Source organism: Ahaetulla prasina, chromosome 8 (assembly GCF_028640845.1).
Source record: "Ahaetulla prasina isolate Xishuangbanna chromosome 8, ASM2864084v1, whole genome shotgun sequence".
In the NCBI taxonomy this organism is placed as follows: domain Eukaryota; kingdom Metazoa; phylum Chordata; class Lepidosauria; order Squamata; family Colubridae; genus Ahaetulla; species Ahaetulla prasina.
Genome location: NC_080546.1, coordinates 31,986,506 through 31,992,505, shown reverse-complemented (window position 1 = coordinate 31,992,505; position 6,000 = coordinate 31,986,506).

The following is a 6,000-nucleotide window of genomic DNA, read 5'->3' as shown; positions in this document are numbered from 1 at the left end:
CAACACCCTAACCCAATAGGATTTCAGAGGGAATGTGGGATATACTTGAAATTGTGGCATAGTTTAGCCAAAGCCTGTTGCTGCTTGGGATGAGCATGCAACTAGATTCTTGGTTATATGAAATCATCTTTTGCAGACGGTCTTTGTTTCTGGATCCCAGAGGTTCCCCTCATTTCCAAAGGAACTTCAAGAGATAAAAGTGGCACAAGGGATGCCGAGAAAGCTGCTGGAGAAAGCTAGCAAGAATTTATGAAGGGCTGCCTTGTGATAAGTACGACTTCATCTACTTGTTTTTCTGCTCTTGTTACACTCAGGGATATTCAGCTAGTGGACTTTGTTTTGGATCATTCAATCCCTTCTAGATCCTGTAGGCTGGGGAAACCCTTGCAAACCAGTGTGAGAACTTTTTTTATGTTGCTTGGATCCTAATGGAGTTGGATCCTTGTTGTGTGGGTCCTATCTTATTGATTGATTATCTGGAAGATAGGAATTCAAGCCTATTAGTCTTGATAAAGGGTCCTTGGGTTCTATGTTCTGCCTCTTGTGTACTAGATCCAGATGGCACCTGACTGATCCAGGTCACTTGGGCGATGACATGTGGTTGAAAGCAGGTAGTGATGAATAGGTCTCTGATTTGAAAAAAGTGATGATGAACTCTCACCTCAAAGGCCCATCACTGGCTCCAACTGACAATTTTCATCCAGTCTTTATTTTTTTTTATTCTTGGAGTAGCTTGTTGAGAAGATAGTAGGCATTTTCTGCTGGGTTTTAGTCTGGGTTACAATACTAAGATAGCATTTTTTTTTTTTTTTTCCAAAAAGTTTTTATTGGTCAAAAAAGGTTTATACAAATACATATCAGGTATGGTAAATTTTCATTTTTCTTATACAAGATAAGAATTTTACTCAAAATTTTAAACACATACAACAGCCATATGGCAAGCAGGTGATACGAAGTAGCTAAGTTTATCAATCTTACATACGCAATAAAGAAGGGTCAAGAATAATCAGAATATCATACAAAGGAGAATAAGGAAAATCAACACAATACCAAATATCATTGTCACTTCCTAGTTTTGGATCTCAGAACTCTGGGTTCAGCCTGACCCAACTCCAGGGCCGCAACAGCGGCAGCCGCCTCCGCCCCATGGTCTATAACCTCCCCTTCTTCAACTCCTGGGTCATCTAATTCCAGGAGGGCTTTGTGTTCCTCCACGTAGGCCGCAGCCTCCGCAATTGTACTAATTTTTTTCGTAATGCCCTCCCGGAAAATCATCAATTATACTAAGATAGCATTGATCACATTTACAGATAGCCTCTGATAGCTTGGATAGGGTAGTGTGCCCTCCTTGATTTCTCAATAGCTTTCAATACCATTAATTATGGTTTACTCCTAGGGTGGAGTGGAGTGTTAAACACTATTATGGTGTGTTTTTCCCTTAGCTGGGGACTGGTTCCTATCACTGGTGGGGAAGTCCTGTCCTAGACTCCTTCATTACAGAATGCCTTGGGGTTTAATTCTTTTCCCACTCCTATTTAACATCTACCCACAGGAAGTCACTAGGTGAGGTCATTCATTAGTGCAGAGTTAAGTACCATCAGTATGCTGATGATTTTGAGCAATACATTTTTGCCCGAGGCTGCCCAAGACACGTGGTCAGGATTCTTTGTCAGTGCCTGAAGGCTGTGGGGGTCTGGATGGGGAAGAAGACTCTGCATGGGGCTGTAGTCTCTCAGATACTGTTGATACATAATGGGGAGGGGGACATTCTTCTGGATTGATGACTCATTCTCCAAGATCAAGTGATAGGTATAACCAGCAAGGCCTTTACACAAATTATCTAGTGAGTCAATTATGCCCATTCTGGAACTTCTGGTCACAGCACTACATCTTGGATTACTTCAATGACTCTTCAGGGGTCAACCCTTGAAGAGATTTATAAGTTGCTGCTTGTCTAAAATGCAGTGGCACGGGCAGGTCAATCGCTACATGGATCTAGGTCTAGAACAACTTGCCATGGCCAAATCGCCACAGGACAACCTGCCACAGCTAACTCGTCGCAGGACAACTCACCATGGGACAGGAGTTACACTAATATAGAAATAGTGGAATAGAATCACTAAAGAAAGGATTTCAAAGGAGGGAGGGACAAAATGAAATGTGAACAACAAAAGTTAAAATAGCTTTTTAATTGTTTTAAATAATTAAATTGAATTGTTGATTTGTCCCATGGCGAGTTGGCCATGGCGGGTTGGCTGTGGCAATTTGTCCCATTCTGTCATTACATGAGCTACACTCGGTCCCATTCACTTCTGGGTCAATTTAAGGTGCTTACAGTAACCTCTAAAGCACTACAGGGTCAGGTTATTTGCAGAACCATCTGTTTAGTTGCGTCCAACCATCCCACCAAACCCAAAGGCAAAGAATATTCATAGACACATTGAAGAAACCACAATTCCCAGCATCTAATTATATTAAGAAGTTTGGGGCATGCAAGAAGCTGATGGAGTTCCAGGGAAATTGAATGAGTATTCTCAAAAATGGTGAGCATTGCCATATGTGCAATCCATCCCAATGGATTTTAATTCACCCATCTAAATAAAATCATTTTGTGAGGTTTCTCAGGCCAATTTAACATATTGACCTTTCTCAAAGTAAAAATGTCTTCACAAGTAAATAAAGTGAATTTAGGCATTCAAGACTCATGGAACAAGATTTTCATGACTGGTCTAACTTCCTAAATGTTTCGCCTCCTTCAACCAGGAAAAGGTGTTCCCCCTCTAGATACTTATAAATGGGCTGGCTGGTATGAGAAGATTCACTGTTATTTTCCTACACACCCATGCTAACAAAGCTGGCAAATGTTATCATATTAATTTCCTCTTCCTGTTAAAGAGATAGGAGTAACTGCAACTGTACATTGTGTGAAAAATACGGATGTCTGCTTAATGAAGAACAGAAATAAAATATAAATAGGATTTTTTTTAGCAGACATGGGATGGCAGAGCAATTTGTAAATTAGTGAAATAATAAAATAGGCGTACAATTTACATGGGATCACCTATGAGCTAAGGATTGAATTAGGTAGCCTAAATATACTGTTTCTTTTTTTCTTTTCCTCCCTTGTGCTGCTCATTCCTGGTGATGCTACTACTTGATTATGTTATCTCTTGCTTCAAATCCTAATCTATCCTTGCATAACAAATTAGGTCATTCCCTCTACAGGAAATAAAGCTAAATCCATATAAGTGAAATAACTTCATATTGTTCCTTTGGCTTTTTGATGACTATGAGTGTGCTTGTCATTGTTGAGAAATTGGTTTAAACTGTAGTGTGAGAAGATACTAACCCAGCAACTAACTGGTAGCTATCATCATCCGTCCCACTGTAGTCCTGAATATGATCTTTTCAAGTATAAAATTGCTACATGTTCTATTTAAATATTGTTTTTCCATTCTCAAATTCAGAAATCCTATAGCTATATTTTAGGTTATATTTTTCCCCTAGGTATTTTCATTTACTTTTCTCCTACTCCAACCCTTCCTTTAATTTTGTCTAGAGTAATTTCCTTCCACTCCTATTTTATATATTGTCTTTTCTCCACCCTATCTTAACAAGCTACACTATAATTTGTTTTCTTTTTTTATTCGTATTGGAATGTTGTTTTCCCTTTGCTCTCCCAACATAGTTGGTTGCTCTTCATTTTTTTTATAATTAGTATAGCCAGACCTTCAAATTTCAGATCTGATAACTAATTTTCCTCTTATAATCCTAGGGCAGGGGTCTGCAAACTTGGCTCTTTTAAGACTTGTGGACTTCAACTCCCAGAGTTCCTCAGCCAGCAAAGCTGAGGGACTCGAAGTCCACAAGTCTTAAAAGAGCCAAGTTTGCAGACCCCTGTCCTAGGGGATGAGAAAATATTGAGAAAGTCCTTTTAATAATCCTACAGCAGCAGGTTGTGACGATTAGAATTCACTGGTATTGCAGCATTTTGACAGGAAAGAACTACAAACAAATGGCCAACCCACTCATTTTCACAGGTGTGAATTTCTTTTAAAATTAAGATTATTTGTCATGTTATGTCTGCCTAAGGAGAAATTCCACAGATGCCATTTTTTTAAAATCATGTAGACACAGGGATAGGGGAAGTTTTATACATTAAGTATTTCCCCCTGACAGAGCGGTTAAATGTAAAAAGACTTTTGAAAATAAAACTCCAAACAGTTCATATATTTCTTCAAATACAGGTTAACTCCCTGAAAAGATATTCAAATATGTATTTCCTTAAAACTTCTCAATTTTGTTTAGGACTATGGAAAAAACCACCTTTTTTTTTAATCAAAGGAAACTGTGTGTCAATCAAAGTACATTCCTCTTAGGGAATGTTATGGTTATAGGTTCCTCCATGTTCCTCTCTCTCTGCCAATCTTTCCCTGTTAATGAATAAAAGGGTTCTCCATCTAACCTTGAGCCTACCTAGAACAATATCAGCATAATATTTGCTATCCTGTTACTAATTTCTACTCAGGTCCATGGTATCATTATTGAATCATTCGCAAAAAAAAAAAAAAAAGGCCTGGTTATAGAGAAGTCACTCACGCTCTTGTCACTTCTCGTCTGGATTATTGCAATGCTCTCTACATGGGGCTACCCCTGAAGTGCACTCGGAGGCTTCAGTTAGTCCAGAATGCAGCTGCGCGGGTGATTGAGGGAGCCACACGTTGCTCCTGTGTAACACCGCTCCTGCGCAGTCTGCACTGGCTACCTGTGGTCTTTCGGGTGCGCTTCAAGGTATTGGTTACCACCTTTAAAGCGCTCCATGGCTTAGGGCCCAGGTACTTACGGGACCACCTGCTGTTACCTTATGCCTCCCATCGACCCGTACGCTCACACAGAGAGGGTCTTCTCAGGGTGCCATCCGCCAAGCAATGTTGGCTGGCGGCCCCCAGGGGAAGGGCCTTCTCTGTAGGAGCACCTACCCTCTGGAACGAACTTCCCCCTGGTTTGCGTCAACTACCTGACCTTCGGACCTTTTGCCGTGAATTGAAAATGTACTTGTTTATTCAAGCGGGACTGGCTTAACTTTTTAACTTTTTAACTTTTTTGAATTTTAATAATTTTAACTGGGGTATTTTATTTTTGGGGTCAAATTTGACGGTTTTAATTTTCGGCCAATTATATAATATGTTATTTTAACTGTTGTTTTAATTTGTATATTGCACTGTTTTAATCTGGCTGTACACCACCCTGAGTCCTTCGGGAGAAGGGCGGTATAAAAAACTAAATAATAAATAAATAATTAAAATAAATAAATAAGTTGATTTCTTTAATGGCTTCTAGCTGTCCAGATAGTCATTAGTTGCCAGTCAGGTCTGTGCAGGAGAAATGCTTGTTCCCAACACTTTTTTTTGGCTGCTTTTTCTGCTCCTCTTTTCTTATACCATTAGGACATTTCTCAAATTTAAATAAATTCTAACTGCTTTGCTGACACTCCTACCTGTCTCTTCCCATTTTCTCTATTTTTTTGTCACCACTCTGTTCTTATCCCTTTCTCCATTCCTCCCTCCCTTTCTCTCTCTTTTTCTCTCTCCCTCCCTCCCTCTCTTCCCCCCTCTCTCTGTCCAGGCAATTTTACATTACATATTAGAAAGGCCACCAATGGCAATAAAACGCTCTATATTTTTATGTATTATTCTAAAATTCTCATGGATACTAAAAGTTTGTTGCTGCCATGTTTTCATGTTATATGGAAATTACCTAGGAAGGCAGAAGAAGAGCTACAGCCTAGGCCAGGGGTCTCCAATCTTGATCCCTTTAAAACTTGTGGACTTCAACTCCCAGAGTTCCTCAGCCAGCTTTGCTGGCTGAGGGACTCTTGGAGTTGAAGTCCACAAGTCTTAAAGGGACCAAGGTTGGAGACCCCTGGCCTAGGCAACTGTCTGATAACAACATCTGAGTCTGAAGGAGGGCTGGGGATGTAGAAAATATCTCAGAAGGATA